This window comes from Schistocerca americana, chromosome 4 (assembly GCF_021461395.2).
Source record: "Schistocerca americana isolate TAMUIC-IGC-003095 chromosome 4, iqSchAmer2.1, whole genome shotgun sequence".
NCBI classification, from domain to species: Eukaryota; Metazoa; Arthropoda; class Insecta; order Orthoptera; family Acrididae; genus Schistocerca; species Schistocerca americana.
Genome location: NC_060122.1, coordinates 391091960 through 391119421, shown reverse-complemented (window position 1 = coordinate 391119421; position 27462 = coordinate 391091960). Strand labels below are relative to the sequence as shown.

Genomic DNA, 27462 nt, shown 5'->3' with positions numbered 1-27462 from the left:
CCTTTCGCGGGCAAGTGCTCTACCAACTGAGCTACCCAAGCACGACTCACGCCCCGCAGGAGAGCTTCTGTAAAGTTTGGAAGGTAGGAGACGAGGTACTGGCAGAAGTAAGGCTGTGAGGACGGGGCATGAGTCGTGCTTGGGTAGCTCAGTTGGTCGCCGGCACGGTACTCAGCGTGTTCGGTCAGAGGGTTAACTGCCCTCTGTAATAAATGGATCAACGAGGAACTGAAACGGGTGTCTTGCAACGTCCGCCCCTAGCAAACAAAACGAACAAAATGAGATCAATTTAAAAAAAAAAAAAAAATTGGTAGAGCACTTGCCCGTGAAAGGCAATGGTCCCGAGTTCGAGTCTCGGTCCGGCACACAGTTTTAATCTGGCAGGAAGTTTCATACCATGATGTATTCCTGGTGGGACCAATATTTTTTTTTCGCGTTATCCGCGAGTTCGTCTTATGCGAGTTCGCGCTAACGAGGCTATACTGTATTTGCATATCTTCGTGAACCACCCTGTGTATCACCCTCTCTCCCTCCCACTAACTCTTTTTTTCAACTTGCCGTTCTTCTACAGATTTTTGAAACTGCAACTTTAAATATGGACACCCTGTAGCACCGGCGCACTTAACCCATGCTGCGGAGTCAAAGAGGGCGCGTAAAGAGACGACCGAGACTGAGAGTCCCAAGTCCGTGGCTGTGGCCCGCGGCTTTTATCGCCGGTCGCGTGTCTGTCGCGCGGCGGCAGCAGTAGCGGCGGCAGCGGCTGTTGCTCCGCGCATGTGCGCCGCCGCTCCGGACCGCAGACTCCCCACGCCAGCCGAGCCCGCACTGTGCGACCAGCCGCCTGTCTGAGTGTTCTCCCGCAGGCCACACGACTACTCTGTTCACATCGCGCGTCCGTGTACCACCTGACTCTCGAGCTGCCATGGTGAGTACCTCTTAACTTCTACGCGCCCTGACGCACGTTGCACTGGTCGCTCGGAAGTGGTGGTCGTGTAGGGACCAGCGAAAATCGCTCGCGATGTTATCTACACCTGTACCGCGCAAAACGCTGCGAAGTGCATGGAGGTAGTACTTGGATTGCTTGTCGTTCCGCTACTGAATGGAGCGCGGGAAGAACAACTATTTAAATGTTTCTGCAGGCGCTGTAATTAGTAACAATCTTGTCTTCGTATTCTCTGCGGTAACAATGAATAAGGCATTTAGGGATTGTAGTACAATCCTAAATTCCTCGGGTGAAAACTGTTGTCTCGAAAGATTTTAAATTGCCTTTAGTAGGGCAGTACGCGTCTACTTTTAAGTGTTTGTCAGTCGTTGTTTATCAATGTCTTGTGATGCTCTCTTGTAGGTCAAACAAACCTGTCAATAATGCCTCGCCATACGATAAAAAGAACACGTCGACGTTTCGACCTATTTTCAAATATCGTCTTCGGGGCTTCTATATTTGCACGATCGTTTCGACACATCGACGATGACCATTGAAATTAGAAACGGTCTTAAAGTAGAGTAAGAGACACTGTTTAAACTTATTCTCAGTAGTACTCTTCGAACGTCAAAACGTGTTCGTCATTAATAAAGACCCGAAGAGAACCGTTAAAAGGTGATCGAAACATCAGCCTATACTCTACTTTTGCTTTACACCGCGTCGTAACACCCAAAAAGATCTTTAACCTGTTTTTTTTATGAAAAGAAAAGTTATTTAGGCTAAATTGTAATGTCCTTCATTCTGAGACGTGACAGTATATTTTGATTAGTATTTGCCGTGCAATCGACAACACTGGTGTACCACTGTCTCACCCGAAGAAAAAAAAGTGAGAAGGAATTTGCCCGTTATTTACTCACAGAATCGTCTTAGAGTTTGTCACAGAAGCATTGGCACAATTTGGAAATCATAAATCTGGTGTCTTAACTAGATTTCTCCTGACTGCGAGTTCGGTCGCCTTGACCACAGTGCCGGAGAGTCTGCTGAGTTACTTGTTTGCATCCAGCTTCCAGCTGAGGCGCACTGAGGAACCACGTGGTGTAGACCGTTCCTACTGACGTCAGGCTCTACTAAATTCGCCATATGACTACTCTTTAATTCTTGTGACGGATTCCTTACCTTTATCCCAGTGACTCTTTATATATTCCCATCAGCCAAAAATTTTTCAAATTCTTTTCATTATTCTACACCACGCAAATGTTGTATTAAGATTTACTCTAGAGGTGCGGCAGCTATCTCACTTAAACAAAGAAATCCTGCTTGCACAAGACGTCAACGATTTAAACTGTCTACTAGTGTTTCACCGTCACAGTCTTCCAAGGTAAATGTGCAATAGTGTAAAGGACATGCGTGACAACCGTCATCAGCATAAATTGCTTTCCCAAAATATGCTTGCAACGTTCTAAACCCAGAGATATAGCCGGCCGCGGTGGTCTCGCGGTTCTAGGCGCGCAGTCCGGAACCGCGCGACTGGTGCGGTCGCAGGTTCGAATCCTTCCTCGGGCGTGGATTTGTGTGATGTCCTTAGGTTAGTTCGGTTGAGGTAGTTCTAAGTTCTAGGTGACTGATGACCACAGCTGTTAAGTCCCATAGTGCCATTTGAACCATTTTTTAATCAGAAATATACTTTCTTAACGGCGAAATGCAGTTGTTATGAAAAAGAGATACGTTTTCTAGAGATCTGTTTACGGTGCGTTGAGCATATGTCTGTTCACAATGAATCGTGAAGTCTATTTGGCATATTTAGTGCATAGCATACGTTATTCCAGGAGAATTACTGCTGCCGAAAACTTCGGCTGCATGACTACGTGCTTATTATCTCTCTAGCGAGTGACTTTATTTCGGCTACCGATAAACCCTAATTCCTTCGACCGTGGAGCCGATCTTTCTTTATCTTCTTTATGGCCCCAGCTGTGCAATCGTTAAACAGCGTTGTAGTTTGTATTGTCTTCAGATTTTTTTCCTGCCCTCCTCAAAACTCTCACGGAAGTCATAAATGTTGCAGTTAGTGCGTTACACATATCACTCTGTACATTAACGAACCAGCAAATAATCAGGACGATCTGCAAGGGCACTGAAAAGGAAGTTAGCGTTGTATCACTGCGATAACGTATTATCGGCGCTTGTTTAGGTGCAGCCAACTGGGGCTTGGACCAGAAAGATTATTTAGGAAGGAGGAGTTGGGGGGGGGGGGGGGGGGCAGCGGAGGAATACTGGTGAAAGGGAGGGGAGTGACTCGTGGTTAATTATCGTAACAGTCCCTAGTCCTTCAAAATGGTCAAATGACCCTAAGCACTATGGGACTTAACATCTGAGATCATCAGTCCGCTAGACTCAGAACTACTTAAACCTAAGTAACCTAAGGACATGAAACACATCCATGCCCGAGGCAGGATTCGAACCTGCGACCTTAGCAGCAGCGCGGTCCCGAACTGAAGCGCCTAGAACCTCTCGGCCACAGCGGCCGGCTCCCTAGTCCTTGGTGTACATGAAGATCAAATGGCTGGGATTGAATAAACGGATCATGTATACCTTTGCAAATCAACGAGAATTTAATTTTAACCCGCCTTGGCTTGAACTACGATAGGTGTCAATCACTGAATTTTATGACGTATCTTTCTGCGGTGTTTGCACGGGAAGACAGAAGCGAGGTGAAAGGGCCAGTGGCCGTGTCGGCGCGCCGCGCTCGAAACATGGCAGCTGGCAACCAGCTGTTGGCACGTGAGCGGCGCGTGCCAGCCGAAAAGCCGCCTACCTGCCGCCGCGTGCAACACAACTTCTTTGTTCCTCGCCCCAGTAACAGGATGTCACCGCACGGCCTTCGGCACAGACGCATCCTGCAAGTCAAACAGTGCTTACTAGAAGAGAGTGGCTTTCCTTAGTGCAGTCTGCAAAAAAGATATAGTACTGTGTGGCAGTGCTATAGAAATACAACGTATCCCAGAAATCTCTCCCTGATACAAACATGCGTAAGGCAGAAAATATGGAACATAGACACGTATCTTTTATCTTGCAGTTTTTGTGTACGCACACACACACACACACACACACACACACACACACACACACACACCACAATTCGACGTGTGCTCCTTCCGTTACCCGAAGGATATCCAGATACACTCCAAATCCACCCATGTGTCGGCCATTTCGCGAGTGATAGATGTTATGACGTCAGTAATTCTGCTCTGTAATCATGCAGTATCATTCATTGGTGTTTGGTAAACCTAGTCCGTAACATAACCCGAAAGGAAGAGATCCAGTGGTTTTAATGTCCAGTGGTCGCAGAAGCCAGTTGAACGGACCACCACACCCGATCCATCTTCCCGGAGATTTTGTGTCCAAAGACGCAACAATATTTAACTCCCAATCAGATGACGGACCATTTTGTTGGAAAGTTAAGTCCGGAATGCAATTTTGTCATATGATGACATGGTTGGAGACCGTGGCTGTTATTTGAAGACAAATGTCGATGGTGCTGAGGCAGCAACCAGCCACAAATTTATTTTCAGTTGCTTTATTCAGAGGGTACCGTTACCGGTTTCGAATCGTTATGATTCATCTTCAGACGGTTCTTGCTTTCATTACAACGTTTTTTATACAGATTAATTGTCCTAAAATATAAATAACAAATAATTATAAGCACGCCACACAGATGGTTGCGTTATAGATTTTCATTGGCTGTGACTTATGTGAAATGTCGGTTTGGAGTGTTTGTTTGAATTACATTCGTCCAAAAGATGTGAATACAGTCCCATTGCATTCTTATCGTTGCAAAGTATAAATAATAATAGTAATAATAGACAAAATCCATAGCAAAATACAGACAAAAACCACAGATCCACTTCACAGCAATCCACACATCATGCATTCCAAGCCAAATCAGTGTGCCACAGAAGCCAAACTTAAATATGCTACTCTTCCATACATAGGCCCACTATCATACCAAATAGCTAACTTACTTAAATAGAAAAATATCACAATCAGCTTTTCCACAAATAATAAATTACAACAAAAAGCAATCCATGATGTAAATACCTCCAAGGGCCCCTACGGTAAATCAGAAATATACAACCTCAAATGCGATACATGCCCAAAATTCTACATTGGACAGACAGGCAAAAGTTTTGAAGTTAGATACAAAGGGCGCATTGATGCTTTAAGGCTTGGTAACTTGAACAAATCTGCATTTGCAGTTCGTATTGCTGAAGAAAACCATTCAGTAAGAAACATTGAGAACAACTTAAAAGTTTTAAATGTAGTAGAAAAAGGACCCGCTGTGAATATACTACAAGAAATTGAAATACACACATACACAAACAGTACCCCAGACTATATCCTTAATGAACAAGCCGAGTTAGCTAACACCCCTTTCCTGAAAAATTTCCAAAAATTATTTTCCACCCTCCAAAGCAAATAATATTCCTATGCCTATCTGCAGATAAAGTAGCAAATTTATATGTTACTACAATTCTCATGATGCTAAATGTAAATAAAGAATGTACTATCTTATTATACAGTACTCAAAAAATGGATCAATTTTGTAATTAATGTAACAGTATTCGCTCTAAAGCTCACAAAGTCAATGTCTCTCTATACCAGCGTAAAAAGCGTTTCAGTTACATGAGTGAACTTATGATCTTTTTCCAAAGATCTTCATGATGTTACGATATATCATAGCGTCTTTGTCACTCATATGTTTGTAAGCACTTTGTATTGTATCAAAACATGTAGTGTGTGCTAGAAATTTTTTCTGTGACACACCTAAAGTGTTCAGCGCGAAAAATTTTCGTGTGCAACGATAAGAATGCAGTTGGAATGTATTCACATCTGTTGGACGAATGTAGTACAAACAAACACTCCAAACCGACATTTCACATAAGTCACAGCCAATGAAAATCTATAACGCAACCATCTGTGTGGTGTGTTTATAATTATGTTTTCTTTATATTTTAGGACAATTAAACTGTAAAAAAGTTGTAATGAAAGTATGAACCGTCTGAAGATGAATCATAACAATTCGAAACCGGTAACGGTACCCTCTGAATAAAGGAACTGAAAATAAATTTGTGGCTGGTTGCTGACTCAACACCATCAACATAAGTCCGGAATGTCTTGAATCTATGGCACAACAAATAACTGCAACATATCAAAGTAGCTGTTGGCTGTGATTATCGTTTCACTGAAAAAAGTGGCCCTATGATTTTATTGTGCATAAGACTACACCACACGTTCAGATTCCGGCTGTCTCTGTCTGTCCTTCTCAGACCACAAGATATTAACACTGTGTCAGCTGACAACACCAGTCAAATGAAATGTGGTGTCATCTGTGAAAAAGGCATGTTCCAGATAGTCATTGTCTTCCCCAACCTCAGCCAGTACGGCAACAGTGAATTCAAATGAACTCTGTATGCCGTTGGTTGGCGAGAGTCCACGATCTGGACTTGGTGTGCACGGAAAAAAGTTGTTTGTGTACGATGCGGTGCACAGATGTCTTCGGAATCTGCAACCCACGTGAGACTCTGTGGACTGATTTCGTGGCACTTCTCACGAAGACGTCTCTCACTGTCTGAGTTGTCTGCGCACTAGGTCCAAATCTGCCTGTTGGGACATCACAGACGCTCCCTGTTTCCTAAACTACGCATGCCACAGCTTGATGCTCATAACATCTGGTGGCTGTTTATGGTATACCGACTAGAATTTTCACTAGACTGTTTTTGGTCACTGTATCTCGTGATTCCAGAGGACTCATTGCCTCCTCCCCTGGTTTAAGTACACGTTGCTTGCAAATGGTGTCCGATTCCGCTGTTGCTACGTCACTATGCCCTGTAACAAGTAAAATAACAGTAAGCATGCATGTACACAAAAACTTGATTATGTCATATGCTACACAAGATAAAAAGTATTTGTCTATGTGTCATATTTTTGCCTTACAAATGTTTGTAATGGGGAAAGACTACTGGGACACCCGGTAATGCTGTAAACACGATGTTCTTTGACTTCTGTAATAAAATCACTGTACAGCTTCATTGGAAACGACCTGATTACAATTTATCCTACCATTATATAGATTTCGTTGCATCCATATCCCCATATCTTCCAACTCACTACCAGTACCTCTAAGGCTGTTAAGCACCTCTGTTTACAATGCAGTCGGCCGGGGTGGCCGAGCGGTTCTAGGCGCTACAGCCTGGAACCGTGCAACCGCTACGGTCGCAGGTTCGAATCCTGCCTCGGGCATGGATGTGTGTGATGTCTTTAGGTTAGTTAGGTTTAAGTAGGTCTAAGTTCTAAGGGACTGATGACCTTAGAAGTTAAGTCCCATAGTGCTCATAGCCATTTGAACCATGCCGTAAAATGTGTGGCACAATGGTCATTGTCAAGCTTAAAAGATTAAGAGCGACAGACGAATATCTTTACTAACAGAGTGTTAGCAGCAACACTTCTTTGGCCTTTTATCGTACTACTTCTGTGTGATGGCTACCTACGTACAGGGTCCCCAAACTATGTATACACTCCTCGAAACTAAAGGTTTTGGTGCCGTATACACTGAAGTATAAATGAAGATGGTACATAGTGGTCTCGCGGTCGCGTTCTCGCTGTTCGAGCAAGAGGTCCGGCGTTCGATTCCCGACGGGGTCAGGGATTTTCACCTGCCTCGAGATGGCTGGGTGTTTGTGTTGTCCTCATCATTTCATCATCATTCATGAAAGTGGCGAGACTGGGCTGAGCAAAGGTCGGGATTTTGTTCGGGCGCTGATATCCGCGCAGTTGAGCGCCCCACAAACCAAACATCATCATCATCGAAATGACCACCTTCGTCCGCAGTGCGTTGTCGATAAAGGCTTGGAACATAGCGACATACTAATCGTATTTTTTCTAACATAACAGCGACGCGTGCTTGCTCTATTTGCTGTATTACATCATCCAGTGTTTGCAGCATACCAGTACCCCAATACGAAAGTCTAAAGGTGACCAAGCCGAATTCTCCACAGCACTTCATCTTCATACTATCTGTATCGAAGGGAATATGTAACTGAGAAACTCCGTCACACCAAATAGAAAGCGAGGTAGTGCCACGTCCTGTTGAAAGAAATGATCTTCATTGTAAAATACGCCATTAAGACCTGGAGTTAGTATGTACAACAAACGTCTCTAGATAAGAATCACATGCAACCCTCGCTTTAAAGAAGCACGGTCCTGCTTATCCTCAAGACGATAGACCTCACCAGGCTGATACTGCAGGTAGATTAAAATTCCTTTCTTTAGTTATGTTTGGATTTTCGTTAGTTCAATACACGCAGTTACGGTGGCTAATTTTTTCGTTAAGCTTAAGGGTGGCTTCATTCGACCAAAGAATTTTATCTTGGAAACGTTCATCTTCTTCATGCATGTTCATGAACCGCGCAGAAAATTCAAATTCTCCTATCGTGATCATCGTCTTTCAAAACGTGGAAAAGTGGAATATAAGGCTTCCAGCCGTAAGTAAGCAAAATTCTGTGAACAGTGTTTCTGCAGATCCCAGTGACGCGAGAGCACTGTCTCACAAACTTTCTCAGGTATTTTGTGTACGCCGGAATCACTGCATTCACATTTCCCTTATCTATCGAACATTTCTTTCTTGTGCTATATTCCTTCTCCACGTCATGGGGTATTCCATCTATTTCACACTTGTTTCGGGCTCCAAATTCAACTCTCCAACGACGCCTAACCGTATTCATATTCTCTCTTTCCAGCAACACTTTGGCATCCAGTTTCGTTCATGAAACGATAACGCCGTGCTTATTTCCAACCCTGCAACAAAAGGAAGCGTTGCCAAGCTTTTCCCTGGTTTTTGAAATATTACCCACAAAAGAATTCTTCGTATTTGCTTTAATTAAAGAGAAATCTACTTTCAATGGGTGTATGCATTATTGTGGGACACCCTGATATCTGTAGGTGAAATATAAACATCTTGAACGATGCTAAACTCATGTTATTAACAACAAATTCAGGGAAATTGTAATGCCGTATTTCCTTAATAGGGAATAACGTTACCGCGTACGAAGACAGTTGTTCAAAATGGTTCAAATAGCTCTGAGCACTATGGCACTTAACATCTGAAGTCATCGGTCCCCTAGACTTAAAACTACTTAAACCTAACTAACCTAAGGACATCACGCACATCCATGCCCGCGACAGGATTCGAACCTGCGACCGAAGCAGCAGCGCGATTCCGGACTGAAGCGCCTCTGAGCGAAGTTCAAAATGGCTCTGAGCCCTATGGGACTTAACATCTATGGTCATCAGTCCCCTAGAACTTAGAACTACTTAAACCTAACTGACCTAAGGACATCACACAACACCCAGTCATCACGAGGCAGAGAAAATCCCTGACCCCGCCGGGAATCTTTGAACGAAGTCAATATTTTCACACCGAAGGCAGTGAGCAGTAAGAAAGTTGCCTATCTGAAAAAAAAGCTGTTCTCCCTAGTTTTCACATTAAATCTTAACTACCTCTTTGTCATTTCACTGTCAAAATATCGCGAAAGCAATGCTTTTCCCAAAAAAGGAACTTCCCATAGCGGACAATTACTCGAACTCAACAGCAGCCGTCCCAGATATTTCTGTATTGCCTAGACGGTGGCTATAATGGAAAGTTTTTAACACATCTGACACTGTTATCCAAATTTATAGTGGCAGTTTCTTTAGTGTAACCTATACCTCAGCTGTAATTTAGTACAGTACTAGTTCCTGTTACCCCGTAGTACGAGTAAATGCAGTTACCTTTCGATCGCTTAAATACTCGAAGCATTCCAGGAAGTTATGTTCGTATGTCTCCCAATCACCTGCTTATTTCACGTTACCAGTACTTTCCATAGAAGCCGTTCAACGAGAATGATCTTTGCTTTATATATTTAGTGCAATTCTTGTTTACTTGAGGCTCCGTTCCATAAACATTACTTTACAAATGTGATTGACAGTTCCACATTCACCAAGTAATAAACAGGCTCTAAATGCTAGTTATTTCTCTTCGCGTTGATATTCTTTTCTGTTTTCCTCTATCCATTCACTTTTATTGATTCTTACCCTAACGTAACAAGTCATTCACATTCCGAGTCTGTCTTCCTTTTGTGATGATGGTACCGCCACTTCTTTTAAGAAGTAGCTCCGTGTACCTCTTATTAGCATTTCATGAGGAAATTTCACTTAGATTAGTTTTCTTTCTTTCATTTATTTCCTGAAATTTCAAAAAATTGCTTTATATTGGCTGACAGTAATGCGAAAAATAATTCTTACATACAGCTTGCTCTGTTTATACTAGTTGGAGATCAGCTGTCTGAGCATTATTATAACTCCGAAAAAATTTCTGTTTCGTTAATTATTCCTGGAATAGTAAATTATATTCTTAATCTGTTGTCTGCAGCTGTGACAGTAATGCCAACATTATAGCTTCAATACTTGTACTACTTCGACATTGGCATTGTCAAAGGATCTCCAGCGCGTATCTCTATTCTTATATTCCTTCCTGCATTAAATCCTGACACTGTCGTCATGTGAATGACGATATCATCCTAAAACCAAAGAAGTCTGCCTCGTCACTTTATCATATTATGTACTTCATGTTATGTACATCCTAACGCCATTCTCCATATTCTGTGTCTAACAATATTTTGCAACATCCGAACATAATAAATGCGACACCGTTTGCCTTGGTTCATTGCGAACCTTGTAGATAAATGCGCCTTGTCATCTTTTTCCGAAACGGCTTACAGATACACTCAAATTATTTTCCGAAAAGCCAGAACATATACTTGCACCGAATAATTGTAGTTTTTGTATTTCCTTAACCATATTCTTTATTTTCCCACCTAGCTACTTCATAGTGCTTACAATTGAAGGTATCCTATTAATTTCCGTCGTCGCTAAATTTGACCAGTTCGGTTATGAAGATTTGATATCACTGCTCACGAACATGCTCGCTGAATCCAACACATTGTAAGCCAGTTTTCCTTATTGTGCCAATGGGAGTAAGCGTTTTTCTTAAGTTATCGATGTCGGTGTAACGTCTGTCATTCATCGGTGACAGACTCTCGTGTCTGACAGGGAAAGTAACCACCACTTCCGGGCTTTAAATTACCAGGCAGTGTCGCTTCTCTGTCGCACGCCATGTTGCAAGTGTTGCTTCTGCTTATGCTATAAATACTCGATGTCTAATCACTGTGCTTCAGTGGGTGCCTATTCAAGGACACTTATTCAGTCAAATCAAAGACTTCACTTCTCTGCGCAATGTATTCTGTCTAAACTGCCCATTCGTTTCTGGACGACACACGCCGAAGGCACAATTGTTTGATTTCTACAAGAAACAATGGTATTCATTTTTCAATGCAATATTTATTTTTCAGTCTAGCGATTATTGAAAATTTAAATACGTAAGTGGGACTCGATATAGTGTTAAAGTATAAATGCAGCTGTTTCAAGCTACTGACTACTTTCATGTTCACGTAATCTTTCCGAAACACCATCGAAGTTTAATATTTTTATACGTTTCCTAATTGAAAGCTTCACTTCCTTTTTTAGACCAAGAAAAGCAGTTAAACGGAAATAGCATCAGATCAATAAATATTGTTGATCATGCATTTCACTTAGTTATCCGTGTTCTTGTTTTAAGTTTATGAGTTTTACGTATACAACGACTTAATCGTAGATCCTCTTACAGGTTGTCTCATTTAAATGAAACACAGAATTCTGGAAATGTAGGAAATGATTGGCTTTAACGAATAAGTTTTATTATTAAATGTGGGAACTCTACAAATTTTAAATAAGAAAAACTTTCTTACCTTGTTTCCATTTTCAGTACATTATAGAATTTTTTTTTAAAAACGCATGAATAAATGAAATATGCCCTTACGCTGTGAACGGAATGGGCTATTGTGAAATCGTAAAGGTAACGTTGTGAAGATAGAAACATATGTTTTGCCACTGTTCTCGTACTGTTTTAGTAAAACTTTGTTGTGATGAAGCTACAGATAAGTAGACTGTAAGCAACTAATTGTTGAGTGAAAATATGCCGCAGTGTTCGAAGTCTTGCTCACATAAAGCATTAAAAGACAGCAGTGAGTCTTGTGGCCTAGTTTCATCGCGGAGTGAGAACAAGAGCGTACCCAGGATCTAAACTAGGGGAGGGTGGGGGGAGGGGCGCGGGACGGAGAGGGAGAGAAGAGACACACCATTCCATCCAATGTAAATTTCCTCCGCCTGAGTATATTTTCTCCACCTGCCTGAATGGCGCCTTTAGCAAACAAGATGCATCACCTCGGGTAATTTTCGACTTACTGCTCCCTTGCCAGCAGCTTGTACCAACGCGTGCGGAGATTCCCCAGTCGACATGACCTCGTTAAATGGTTTGTGCTCCCAGTGGCTTTGTTGATGTATCCGTGCTAATGCGTGTGTTGTGTTACCTGCTCTAAGCAGAGGTTTGCGTCAACGGCTTCTGTACTTCTTAGTGGGAAGGCAAGTCTGAATGATGTGACTGTTGTCCGGTATAGAAATAGCGAACGAATTACTGCACGGTAGCTCGCTCCCCGCAGTTACACCCCGCGATATTCGACAACGACTCCTGTCAGCAACAGGTTACTCCACACAACACAGCATGTCACTCTGGCAGTTGCGGTTTTCAACGAACGTTGACAGTCAGTAGTTGCCGAGGTATAAGAAAAAAATTTGCTGTTGATAGTAATAATTTGAGTAAGAATGAATATAGCCTGCGTTTAAATTACAGATTAAAGGCTACAATGCAGTAAACAAATAATGAAATAAAAATGTATTAAGAAAACTCAGCAAGAAACCGGAAGAAGTCAAAAGTAATATCGATATATGAAACAGGAAAAAAAGTGTGAAAACTACAGAGGGAAAGCTCATTTGAACAAGCACATAAAGTTTATGCAAGAACTTTGAACACAAGACTGAAAGCGATAGCAGAATGTTTACTGGTGGAAGAACAGCTCTGTTTTAGAAAGGAAAGATCAATTACTTAGGCAGCTTTTATTTTTCGACAGCTTGTGAGTTTAACAAAGAGACACAAATTGCTCTTTCAGATTTTGAGGAGGCTTTTCATAATATGGCTAGAGAAGACTTACGGAGAATAATACAGCAGGAAAGTTAACCTTTACAGCTTAGACCACATCAGCTCTCAAAATTCTGTATAAAGAAACATAAGCAACCTTAGGCATAGAAGTATAAGAAAAAAATTCCAGTTGATAGTAATAATTTGAGTAAGAACGACTACAACCTGCGTTTAAATTGCAGATAAAAGGCTACAATGTAGTAAACCAATAAAGAAATAAAAATGTATTGAGAAAACTCAGCAAGAAACCAGAAGAAGTCAAAAGTAAACCGATCACGAAAAATTAAATGGAGCGAGTCATGGCTGTAGTTTATGACCTACGCCGTTCAGTGTATACACTGTCGATGCAATTCACAGATGTAATTCTAGCATAAACATTGTAGCATAACTAAAAAAAGTCGGTAAAGCTGAAATAACTTGCTGATGACCTTACACTGAATTTTTCAAAAGAATATTATTTACAAAAAGCAATTATGAACTAAATAAAATACGTAAAAAACATAACATGAAAATCTCTGCTAAATTTAAGTCAATGACTTTTGTGGAAAACATTCTGTCAGAGCTGAGATAATTTTCAGTCAAACAACAATTGAACAGTTAACATACGATAACTATCGTGAATCTAAAATATGGTATGAATACAAAGAATACATCTGTGGAACAATTAATAAAACTTTACAGCATAAAACATGGAAAGAAAGAATACTTAAATTTAATGACAGTTGGGTTGCTAACAGTATAATATGGAAGTGAATCGTAGGTACTAAATAAAATACAAAAACAAATACAAAGAACAGAAATGAGATTTCTTAGACACATGAAACTATGTAAGAGAGTAAATAGAACACTGAATGATATTGAAAGGAATTGAAAATTTGGAAGGTGAAAACAAAAGGAATGAACATCTACAAACAATGGTTGCTGAGCGACTACCATGCAGATAAACAATTTCAGATCAAACGGGAAAATAGTCCCTGCAAACAGAGAAAAAGATTGGAACAGTATCAGGCTGCAATTGTCTTAATACGAAAAGTGCACAAGAAGACGAAAAAGAACTCATGGAATTGTCTTGCCGCAGTGACAACATATGCGTGCACCGAATAATTGTAGTTTGATATTTCCTTAACACAAAAGTCGTTGTACCTACAGGGGCTCTGAAATGAAGTGACCCATTCGTGGGGCAGACACGATAACAGCGAGATAACATGGCGCTGTTTCTGATCATCCTGCGCTCAGCAGCCGCGTCCCTAGTTAGCACATTGTCTGAGCACATCCCAGTCACGTGACACTCCACACTGCTCCATTCGTCGTAACCACAGAGGTTCTCACTCTGCGGCACAGTGGCTGTACGTCTAGAAGAGTAGCACCGGTACCCATTTCCTTGATGCAGTCTGACGTCATTTCTGTCGCAGCACACCGAACTATATTACACTAGGAGAGCACTCGCCATTGTAGAGCTTACTTTAAAGGGACACAAAAGTTGATTCGTTTCCAGGATACCTATTTCCTTTGTCAGCTTCTATCAACAATGTCTTCCCCCACATGTATAAAAACAAAATTACGTACGATATTCGGAAGGTTGAATTACAGGCGTAATCAAATTCGTTGACACATTCTTCACTTAGTATTAATACCAAATTTGGCAAAGTGTGACGTTCGTGTAGCTAGGGAGAGAAAAAAAAACTAAATCTCACATAGAAGAACCATGACAATTATGCTTTGAGGCAATATTTTTTTACACACATGTTTGGTTTGAACCTACATGTACATGTTTTAGCCGTGTTACTTCCCAATTAAACAACCATAGAACAAGTTTCAATTCACAAAAGCCGACAGTGCGGCGTCGGCGTTAGCGAGTAAACCTAATGATGGAAGGATGACACCAAAACGTCCGTAAGTCATACGAAAGCAGTCATCAGTAGGGGGCAGCTAGATTCCACTGGCGTGTTACGAGGAAGACGTGTATAGTCTTCATTCGGTGAACGACATGTCCCTGGAACTACGGCCGCTGCGTATAATGTCATTCTGGCCTGTTAGTGGCAGAACTAGGTAATTCGCCGGGAGTAGCAAATGTTGTTATTTTCCGGCGCAGAATTAATGTAGTTATCTGCGCGAGATGCAGAAAATGTATTACCACTTTTCACCGTATTTTTAAGTTTATTCTGCTCATAATAACATCTTTGTTAATGTCTACTGCTCCACGTTATTTAAAACAAATGGAGGCAGATGACATTGTACGTAGCTTGCTTACTGCAGGGCTAAGAGTGGTCGCTTACTTCACGCTGCGCGAAGGAGGTATAGTGTCCTTCCAGTGTGGAGTTTTACCTCGCCGAAATTACATTCAAGATCTCCAGCAACTTTTCAGATTCTTTGGATATGAATAAAATTTTTGCAGACAGCAACGAAGTTGGAGGAGAACGTTAAGAATGACTGAAGGGACATGTGGAACTTACTATTTGTCTTAAACAAATACGTATTTGATACTAGTATTGGTTAAAAACAGTCTTGGTGGCCTTATTTAGGCATCTTCAGGTTGATCTTAATTTGGTATTTCTTAGACCGATCTAAAGGATCTAAAGGATCTAAATGATCGGTCTAAGAAATACCAAATTAAGATCAACCTGAAGATGCCTAAATAAGGCGAAACGCGTATTTGAAAAATAAAAAACTAAAATTGCAACGAAGACTGTTTTTAACCAATACTGTTAAGCAATGGTTTGCTGTATGCACATATAGATTGGAAGAATTTCTGAATTGATACTTCAACAATTTATTCAGTGTTCTACGTCTTTACTTTTCACATAGGCCCTAACCTAAGTACCTCAGAACCCGTGTGATGGATTTTTTCACCACATATTGTGAAATTTGTTCTTAGCAAAAGGTTTGCTATCAGCTGAAGTTAACGAAGCAGGGCCCGTCAGTTTCATCGACGACTGTCATTGTGTAACTAATTCACACAACGCAATCCATTCCAAACAGCGTTCTCCACTACATCGGATAGAAAAAATTACTTCAGTCTAAAGAAAACTTCAATGGCACTGATCGTCATATATTTAAGGTGGTCATTTGGAGTTACTAGAATGACCTACATTTTTCTCCTGTGGGTGCTAATGAATGGAGTCAATACTTTAGAGCTAACTAATACTAGTTTACACGTAAGTAACAGGATAGTTGAGAGAGTAGAGCCAAAATAAGGCAGTCGCAGCGGTGGTCGACCTTGAAACACGGCCAACTGTGTCCGGTTCCATTGATGGTGCCACCAGCCAGCGAGGGCCGCGTATTTTCACATTCATCCTATCTGCCTCTCAGAGAACGCCCTTCTAAGACACCCTTCTGCTAAGAAATATATTTGTAGTAGTTCTTGTACATATACACTGACAGCTAATATAGAAGTTGAAGACTGTCCATGTGACCACACGTAGTTTAGTAGCTAACACTAATATTTTCGAGATAGTCCATTGAAAGAAAAAGATTAAAATGATGTATGAATCTGAAAAATGAAATCGAAAATGAAATCCCATTCGTCAAATCTCTGTTTCAGGTATTTGTTAACTGTAAAACATATGTGTCATATATGAAAAATAAGTAAAGCTTCTAGCAAGTTTTAAAGAAAACTAAAGAGTAAAACCAAATTAGTTTCCCATTAGACAGTCCTGAAAGCAGAACAGGTGGAAAGAAACTTCAGTTACTGGTCGACATTAGCTACTGTCTGGCACAGTGTGTTATAAAATAAATCAAATTACATCAAAGAGAACCGCGCATCGTTGCTTGATTATCTTTTTAGTACCCAGAAGTGCCAAACGATCAGTTAAATTCAAAACGTAATGTATGAAATGTCGCCATATCCATTTCAGTAAACAATTAAAATGTTTGTAGCTGTAATAGATTGTGACTGTTTAAAAAATGTGAAAAGATTTTTCAGAGACCCAGTCATAAAATTTGTTGACTACTTAAATCATTTAATGAAGTAACTCTTTTTAATTTATTGGCTTTCGAGACGTGCCCGTGCAGCTGTCTCAAAACTGGAAATGTTATATTACAGATTACAGTTTGTTTGGACTATTCGAAGTAGACATTAGTTTAAGTCATAGCTTGATACGAAGTTACGTAGGTTAATAGAGGATTGTTTCTGACGTAAAACAAGTTTCACAACCGCGATACACTGAAATGAGTAAACAAGACGAAAATCTAACGCAGGACACGAAGGGATAGTGTGCTGTAATAATCCTACAGGTAACACAATAAGAAATGATAAATCGCCGTTGGTACACATTCGGGATATTCCCAATTAAGTCCGTGTTAATGACTGTATATCTAAATTAACAATAAAATGCTCTTTTGTATGCCCTGCAAGAACAGTTTCAAAAGCTGCAGATAAAGAGTTAAATATTTGTGCAGGTCTGTAAGTACCATCTGTACAGAAGGGGAGAACAGTTTACGGGAACCAGATTTGAGTAATACAGCTATACACATAGTTACACCATTATTCAGACACACACACACACACACACACACACACACACACACATATATATATATATATATATATATATATATATATATATAGTGACATACATTTAAAGACTGAGCGCTCCTTATTCCGCTGAGTAGCACGCATGAATGTAGTCAGTTAACTGAGCTTTGGTATTCCCCTGGCATTCTAATTACCAGGAGCATCAGATTAGCAGTCCAGGCAGCAATATTTGATGCTAGCACTGTTAACGAACTCTTACAGTAGTTTTTTTTATACGTTGCCACATCGTTGGATGAATGAAGCAACATGTTTCGGGGTTTATACATCACAGGTGGGACAGTATGACGAGCAGCAGACATTGCAAGTGACTGACAACACTAGGATTCACACTTTGATAGTTAGGTGCAAGCAACATTTGTTTTGACCGCCATCTTGTTTCTGCTGCACAGTAAAGTTGATAGTGCTGCTGTATTTAAGTGTCCTTCGTAAGTATTAGAACTGTGGTCAATAACATACAAGGTACCATAGGAATTGTGGTAACTGAACACACTGCAAGAAGACACGCATTTCATATGAAAGTAGTGAGTGATCACCAAAAACATTTTATGTGAGCAGCAAACAAACGACGTGAATTTCACTTCATCCATCCCCGATAAGAGGGCTGATAGGACGACAGCCGATATATATTTATATATGTAGCCTACTTGGACCAAGTTTTTATTCTGAAAACACGGTGAGGCTGTGGACCACTTCAAAAATAAAATCTGAAAAATGTACTTACCTTGGTTTCATTTTCAATACAAATTGGAAATCTTTTTGGAAGTAAGCAATCTGAGTTGTGCTCAGATTGCTTACGAGTGATTAGCTTTGTTAACGCACTCTGGTCCGGATACTGGTTCGCTTTTGCATAATATTATGTCTGGAAGTATAAACTCAACTACTACATTACCATAGCGGGCTTGATGATGGCGTAATTGAATGCCAAAACCGGTATAAACTGGAGTAAATCAGAGATAAAAATACGGCTGTCGGTTTATTTATTGCTGGTTATAACGAAGTGAATATTCGCTCATATTAGGTTGTCCTTATCTTTCCCCACAGGAGGCGCGCACAACATTCCAAGACTGTGCAGAACAACTTTGATATATATGCGTCCCTCCGTTACTTGGTTTTATATTGCCATTGTAGCCTGACGATGAGGTTTATTCATCTAAACGCGTTGCTTTATTAAATAATTTAAGTAGGCATCAAATTTTGTTACTGGTCGCAATCTCTGAAGAACCTTTAAAACTAATATCATATTTTGTGAGAATTAATTTGATGTGTTTGCACACGACTACGAAATGCCTTCAGAACTGTGAGTCATGTCCCAGTTTATTTTGCAAATATGGTTTCCTTTTTACAATAATTTGTGCCGTTTTTCAAATTCCGTCAATCGGCGGAGGGCCTTTCAACATTTAATTAAAGCAATTGAAGTACACAAAATACATGTTGTTACGAATAAAAATTGTGTGTTATGAGTTCGATGAGGTGATGTGTGTGGTCCTCATGAGCTATCAGGGTAACAGATTCTGGGAGTCCTGGAAACATTTTCCATATGAGGAGTTTGCATAATGTTGAGATTGGAAAGGAAGCGTTACGAGAAACGATAAGGGACACGAACGGTCAAGAGATGGTTATGCGGGTGATGGGCGGCGAGTGAAACTAATTTTGTCAGGAAAAGTGTGGTTTGGAGCTTTTATTTGGAATAAGAGGTAGGGTATGTTGTGCCTGAGAGGATTGGTGGATTTCGGAATATTTCGTGAGCTGGGAGGAAAAGGCGATTGAAATTATCCTGGGAAAGTACATGGATTTGGAAGGTAAGTAGAATACGGGCCTTGATTCTGAAGGATGAAGACATGGGGGTCAGTTTTGCTGCAGAACCGGCCAAATATTGTTCCATGTGCTGGGACATATGAGATGTTTCATGAAACTTTTTTTACTTCCACAAGCAGTTGTAAAGTCGTCGACTATTCAGCTAAATATCATGCAAGTTGGTACTGGGGCACAGGTAATCCCAATTAAAAATATTTCGGGTTGGATTTGTAGTTTGAACAGTTGTCTTACAATCGAGGGAAACGTCTTGAAAATCTTGGTCAGAACCAGAGGATAGCATATAATTTTAATTCATTTCTGGAACTGTATGTGCCAGAATAAAGAGATGAAACTCTGGTGTATGTACAAATGTAATTGTTTATGTGTATACACAACAAAGTGGAAGACTTGTTCGACATGTGAAGCTTACCAACGCCGCTGCATATCGCAGGCAGTGCGATTGACAGCGATTTGTTTGACTCTGCTGTTTCACAAAGTTAGGTTTTCACATACACTATTTTTACCAACGGCAATCGGCTGTGCCTCGGCCTCTGTCGTCCAGAAAGGCTCCGCTATTTGCAGTGTTATAAGCCTGCTGCATTTTAGTATAAGCTCTGCATTTTTTGCAATGATGTGAACATGTATACGTGTCGCACGGGCAGCAGCAGCAGAATTTCTCTTTTGTCGCTGCTGCGAAGCGACCTTTAGTGTGTTTGTTGCCGCCGTCCACAAGGTTCCCCATCCGCCTCAAGGTGTCAGTGCACCGGTACTACCACACGCGGCTTCCCTCGCCGCGCGCTCGCTGCGGTTCTCCACAGGTGCAGTCGCGACTCGGCGTGTTGACGGCGTATTTCGGTCGCGACGCGCCGCTCAGGCTTGGCGTCGCGCACACCCGTCTGACGAAACACTTTGGCACGGGACGCCGCCCAGCAGCGACGGCTCACAACAACGCACGGCGCAGGGTTATTTCCGTAGTGACCTTAACCTTTCGCCCAACATGCGACTGATGACTCATAGCTTTACCGCATGCCATTTCACCGCTTCGGGAAATGTCTGGTGATACACTATGCATACTCAGACGTTAGTATGAACCCATGTAAATTTTAGTTGCAACTGGATCCACGGCTGAAATAAATATGTTCGTTTTACTGGTTCTAAAATTTCAGTGGTGAATAAAACCATGTAAAATAGTATTCCGACACAAGTTACGACTGGCAGTGCGGCAGATAATTTGGAGGAATATTCCGCCTTAATGCGAGACACTGTCATGTTCTAGTCGTGTTCCAGCAACTTTTCCACGGCCTTCAGTCAGAAAATTGTTATAATATTTATTTATTTATTTAATCTGGGAAGATTAGGGCCATCAGGCCCTCTCTTACATGTAACCAGGCATTCTACTTATTTTACATTCATATGTTTTAGTAGGCATGTTAAACTACATCTAGTACAAAAAGTGAAATAAACAATTACAAAGGCACACTTGGAAAAATACATACATATATAGTTTATATTCGTAGATGATAAGTACTGTTATAATTAGACATTGTGAAAGAGACAGATTTTAGATAGAAGTGCTAGCAGCAGGGAGTATGAGGGAGACTGATGGTGAAGGGAAGAATAGAGACATGGTGAAACATAGTTAAGGAAAAGAAGATTGCGTAGCTAATAGAGATATATGAAGAGGAAGAAGAAAAAGGAGCAAGATAGGAGACACTATATTTGCTATTTGACAGAGGAGAGGATTGGCCTTGTACATTAACTTTGTGGAAAACGTTATGAGGATGATAGTAGGAAATGCTTCAGCTTCTTCTTAAAAGCAGCAGGTGATTGAATTTTGCGCAAGGTAAGGGACAGTTTGTTCCAGAGGCGGACAGCGGCAACTGAGAAGGAGTTTGCAAAAGTTTTTGCTTTGTGAGTGGGCACAGTTAGGATACCAAATAAGAGTGACCTCGTGTTTCGATTACGATGACATGAAAGGTGTTTAATCTCTGAAGCAAGGTACTGGGGTGCTTGCGCGACGAGGAGTCGGTGAAGTAGACATACAGTGTGGTAGTCACGCAATTTGTCCGGCCGCAGTCACCCTAGTTGGGAGTATGAAGCACTAACATGATCATATCGGTGAATGTTGCAGGTGTAACGCACACAGGCATTCATGGTTAGTTGTAATCGTCTTTTGTTTTCACTACTCATGCCTTGTTGAATTACATCACAATAGTGGAGGTTCGGTAGAACGAGTGCTTGCACGAGCTTGTGTTTCAAGTCCTGTGAAAATACGTTGCGAAACTTTTTGAGAACATAGAGACAAGCGGACGTCTTCCGGCACACTGCGACTGTATTCTCCGCCCATTTGAGATGCTCACCCAAAATTACACCCAAGTTCTTAATTGTTTTCTGGTATGGTATTGGAATACCGTCGAGCAGGATAGGAGGCAGTCGTTTTCGGAAATCTTATTAATTTCTGATGGGCTATTAATATGACTTGTGTCTTTTTTGCATTTCGTTAATATGGTTACTTTTGAATTTCAGCATAAAGATACTGATATACATACAACGGGGTTATAATCAGGCTTCAAATTTTTATATGTTAGATTTTGAATTACAGCTTAAAGTTTCTGATGTACATATAATGGGGCGACAATTAGGCGTCGTATTTTACGTTATTTATATATATAGTTGATGACGTGTGTTAACTAACTCACGTGCAAAATGCTGTATATTTCTTCAATGGTGAAAATTGGACCTAGAATACTAGTATGGAAAATAAATGCTTATATAGTGCTACACACGATTTACACGATGTTAATAAGCTTTGTTTATGCTGGTACCTTTAAAACCACCCACATTATTACAGCCTGTAATCTGCAAACAAACAAAACTGTTTCTACTTCTCCATCTGAAACAGTAGAAAAATGGTTCAAATGGCTCTGAGCACTATGGGACTCAACTGCTGAGGTCATTAGTCCCCTAGAACTTAGAACTAGTTAAACCTAACTAACCTAAGGACATCACAAACATCCATGCCCGAGGCAGGATTCGAACCTGCGACCGTAGCGGTCTTGCGGTTCCAGACTGCAACGCCTTTAACCGCACGGCCACTTCGGCCGGCGAAACAGTAGAAAAACAGATAGATAGGAAGGACTGACGCGCATGGGCTTTGTGCTGCACACTGCTTAGAAATATGTATGGCCGATGTGAGTTTTCATTGTAGCCCAAATATATGAGTTTAATGGGTTATAGCATGAAAATGTGTACACAGCCGAAAGTATGCATTTGTGAAAAAGACAAAAATAAAAGCATATTCTCTTCAAATTTACGGCAAAGTAATGTCTTTCAGAACATTCACGTATGCGACCTGCACGTTTGACAGCTATAAAAGTCACGAGTAAGACAACTTCTTACCATTTTCTGCAGACAGAAGAAAAACTGCATATCGCAAATCCTATGGCAGATACAAAAATCTTTGTAGCAAGAGGACAGTCACACTCGGAGAATTTTAAGTTTCTTTTAAAATCAGTATGATTTATAGCAGCAAGACGTCTTGAACGATTACTGTAGCTACTCAAGATTTGAAAAAGTGATGTTCTCAGGTTGCATACGTCATTAGTACAGTAGGGGGTTTGCAGGCTGGACTATACGAGTGTGTTGATTGATTTACCTCCCTACCAATAGTTGTTTACAGTTACTGAAAGTGGAATTGTACCGAAACTGGCTCCTAGATCTGCAGTGGTGGTAAAAGCCATGTTACCTTAAAGAACAGTCTCATGGGACGTAACGTTTTGTTAAATACGGAAAAAACCCTCACATAAAAGGCGCCTCTCCTCTCTTGCGGTAAGGAAAAGGTAACATTGCAGACGTCATACAGAACCAGCTTTGAGGGAGGCTGGATTGACCTAACACGTTGCTATACCCTCGTCAGTTCTATTAGTAGAAAAATATTTTTATCACTCTAGTATTTCTATAGCATGTAAATGACAACAAAGGCCGCTGGAACTTGTTGCAGTAGGTAACGACACTTTGCCGAAGGTGATCAAAGTACTGGCGCTTGTATCTTTGGCGTTACATGGGTCTTGTATCCGATAAAAGTCACCAGTTCCATGTGTCGTATACGGCACGAGGCAAGCGAAGAGCATGTGTAATAGTAAACCTGAGTGATACCCCTGATCTGAATAGTCTACGACAGAATTTTCCAATCCCGTTTCAAAAAATTTTTTCTGTGAATGTTTTTCTTGGAATGTTGATTTGGTTTATAGCCACAGTCATCCTACGCTGAACCTGTAATATTCCACTTAAGACAAGATACGAACAAGGCCACATATGTTGTGGGCATGAGGTAATAATTTCAGACCACTGTTTATTTATAAGAACTCTCACCTTCGCAATAGATACCTGTCTGTGCGATGCTAGCACAGCGCTTACATCTCCTTGCTACTCGAGTTTATCTACCATTAGCAACTGCTACATATCGAAAATGGGTGTCTTTTTTGGTGGCTGTTTCGTATGTTCAGCCCTACTTTCCGTTCTGCTTTCCGTTAACAACCAAAGTAATAAAAATAATACAAATAATGATGATCATAATAAAGACGATGATCAGTGACAGGTGTTTTGTTGTCATCATTTTTCTGCTCTGATTTTCGAGAGCCGCTCTTAGCTTTGTGGTAACTTCATACACCGGGGCAAAAAAAGAGAGCAAAGATATTCCCCTAGGTTGTTACATCTCTGGTGATCTTAGTGTTAGTTTATTGTTATGTTCAGTGAATTATGAAACTGAGTTGAAACATAAACGTTTTCCCATCACAAGGTGTCGGAAAACGTAACGCAGTATGCGCTGCTTTCTCAGTCTAGGTACGGTACATGAATTGCAACACTGAGCTGGAACTTTTTTACGTCCTTGGAGTTTATATCGCAGTCACGTGAGAAGCCGAACTATTCCATTCACAGTGACGACAGGAGCGATGTTTCCCCCACACAGCAGCGATAATTACGTAACTAAACTTTTCATGAGTTGACAGATCTCAGTATTTACTTAACTGCGATCGATCACTAATCTAGGTGTCCATTTGAATTCAAATTCTAAGCTGAGAGGAGCACAAATAATATAATCTGCACAAAACTATGACAACCAACTCCTTTCATCTGTAACAGTTCTTTACACCTGAATACCGTTTCCGTAGACTACTCTTGTAAGAGTGTCCCATGTGAGAACGTAAGAAACTACAACTGCACTTATGCCAATACCATCACGATGTACAGGACGAGCTAGGCAGTAAAAAAAAAAATGTTCTTTAGCATCGGTTGGCGCAAAATAAAAAACACTAAGAGTCAGTAATGCGCGTCAGTAGCAGGCGGTAACTGAACTCGTGTGGGACTACTTAGTCCTTTTCAGCGAAGAAGCTCATCTCGGATTTGAGAAGCTAAAATCACTTTTCACGGTAAATGTAATATTCAGATTTCTTCTAGAAGTAGTCCGCACCTATGCTGAAGCAAATACCTTCTTCTTTTGCTTTGGTATTACTCCCGTTTTTCTGGCGTCTCCTGTGTAGAGTGCTCGCTTTTGTTTAGGTTAACATTATTCTGCTTCTGCGGGATGGTGTTCACCATTTCTCTCTGTAACGGCACCACAATCAAAGATCGGAAGAAATGTTTTGCACTACTTTAAGTGTGCTTCAATATGTGAACTGTTAACGTCTCATGTTAGTGTGATGGAGATCCAAAGTCAATACGAAATTTGTCTAGACATGCAGGGGAAATGCTCCTACCAGTCATATCTGGACTGGCCGATGAACGACATGAATGACTGCTATCCCTTTCTGACTCACCTACATCTGGCGACTTAGTGCTGTACGTGACGCGAATATTTGTAGGCTACCTGTCTGCAGGCACAGTAACAGCAGAATGTAACTGTTGTGTCTAGACAAGACAGCCTAGACACAATGAGAGGAAGCCGAAAGGCACGCGCTAAGCTCACGCAGGATGGTGTGAGGTCTGAAACAGGATACGTAATGAATGCTATAAAGAAAAGTACGTAGCTTCTGGAATTCTTAACTTTAATCCATCCTTATGGTAAATCGCTCTTGACGAGACAAGTGAGACTCTTTAGATACAAGCTATGTAAGGCTAATGGCGCCTTGCTAGGTCGTAGCCATTGACTTAGCTGAAGGCTATTCTAACTATCTGCTCTGCAAATGAGCGAGGCTTCGTCAGTGTGCATCGCTAGCTACGTCGTCCGTACAACTGGGCGAGTGCTAGTCAGTCTCTCTAGACCTGCCGTGTGGTGGCGCTCGGTCTGCTATCACTGAAAGTGGCGACACGCAGGTCCGACATGTACTAATGGACCGCGGCCGATTTAAAGCTACCACCTAGCAAGTGTGGTGTCTGGCGGTGACACCACAGTAACTTTTTATTCCTTTCAAGAATGCCAAGCAGAACTGTCCTCGTCGACTTTCAACACCTCAGTACATTACTAGGCATGATGTTATTGGAGACGGTAACCTTCACCTGAGCTTTCAAGTTACTTGTTTACGTAGCTGTGGGGGACCACATTCTGAGACTCAGAATCACGGTGCACCTCGAAATTTTTGACATACGCGAATCATTGACAGAGGTGAAAGGAGTCATAAGCAACAGGGCGGAGACAATATTCTCGTAATTCTAGCTGTATGAGATGGAACAGTCGAGATGTAGAATGACGTCAGTTATTTTGCTCCTGATTATTAGCATGTGACGAAACGGGTTGCTTTTAGGCGTACTTAACTTTGATAAAGGTTATAGTCTATGAATCGACGGTGTGCTGTCCCGTCTCGATAACAATTTCTTGTGGTATTTAACTCTTTATGACGGCACATCATTAATGAAGTGTATGTCTCCAGTTTCGCCTCATTTGAGGAAGAATATGGTAAGAGAGAAAAATTCTTTTCTGTAGTCACTTCTAGAAGATGGAAATCGTAATATTCAGTTGTTGATTTTTTCGTTAACCAGGTAACCAAAGATGATATTTAATCAGGAGCTCAACCAAAACTGGTGAACCTCTGTTTTGCACATTAGCAGGTATACGGTATGATTCAGCTTCCCCTACCGATGTCGTTTTATGCAACCCTCAATGTCGTATCCGGCCTTCACAAACCATGTTCGAGATTTGCATTTTCTCTCGCTCGCTACACGCAAACTGTTTGTGCTACAGAAAAAATGAACAGGAGCTTTTGTGGCAAATTTAATGTTGTTAAATTTTTTGCTGGATACTTTTTCGCTAGAGACCATAGTTTTCGAGTTATTCAAGACAAACGTAGAAAAGTGACCTTCAAACGCACCCCCACTCTCATACTCAGCTCCAACCGGTCGGAATTTCTAGTATGTTATTCGCGGCATTCCCTCCTACCACTATACAAAAATTTGCGACTGCACCATTTACTCTCCACGTACGACATTTCTTGCTCTTCATTGATTGGCATTATTACGTCACCGGCTTAATCGAGTACTTATAAATTGTAAAATTGATGTTTTTGTACATTTTACCCCACAAACTTGTGAATTTTAACATCACAAAATAAACAATCACGTCATCGTATTCGTCAGGCCTCCTGGCTACGAAGCTGCTGCGCTTGTGAGGGTTAAATTTGGGTCGGATTGTCAACGTAATTACTTTTAGTCTAACGTTTAAAACAGTCGTTTTCCATCACGGGCAAGTTTAAATTAATAATATTAACGAAATAGCCCACTATGCTGGTGGCGTAATAGCCCAAACAATGAAGACCAAAAAAGGTCGGCTATCTAGAATAGTTTGTGTAGTCGAAACTTTTTATACAGGGTAGGAGGGAGTGCCGCAAAGAACATACTAGAAATCCTGACTGGCGGGGGAATAGTGTGGGGGTGGAGGTGCATCTGAAAGTCAGTTTTGTAAGATTTTCTTGAATAACTCGAAAACAGTGGCCCCTAGAGAAAACGTATCCCAGTACAAAATTTAATTGTATTAAATTTCCTACAAAAAAATCCTCTTCATTTTTTCTGTAGGACAAACAGTTTGCACATGGCGAGCGAGAGAATATGTTAATGTCG

At 41.0% G+C, this 27462-nt stretch overlaps 1 protein-coding gene across 2 annotated transcripts in view; it reads left to right on the top strand.

Moving 5' to 3' along the window:
• Positions 1 to 737: 737 nt before the first annotated feature.
• LOC124613109 (nocturnin) overlaps positions 738 to 27462 on the top strand; it is a 374316-nt gene continuing 347591 nt past the window's right edge. For both annotated transcript variants that reach the window (XM_047141717.1, XM_047141714.1), the window contains exon 1: positions 738 to 925. The gene's annotated coding sequence lies outside the window, so the exon portion shown is untranslated. The remainder of the gene's footprint in view (positions 926 to 27462) is intronic.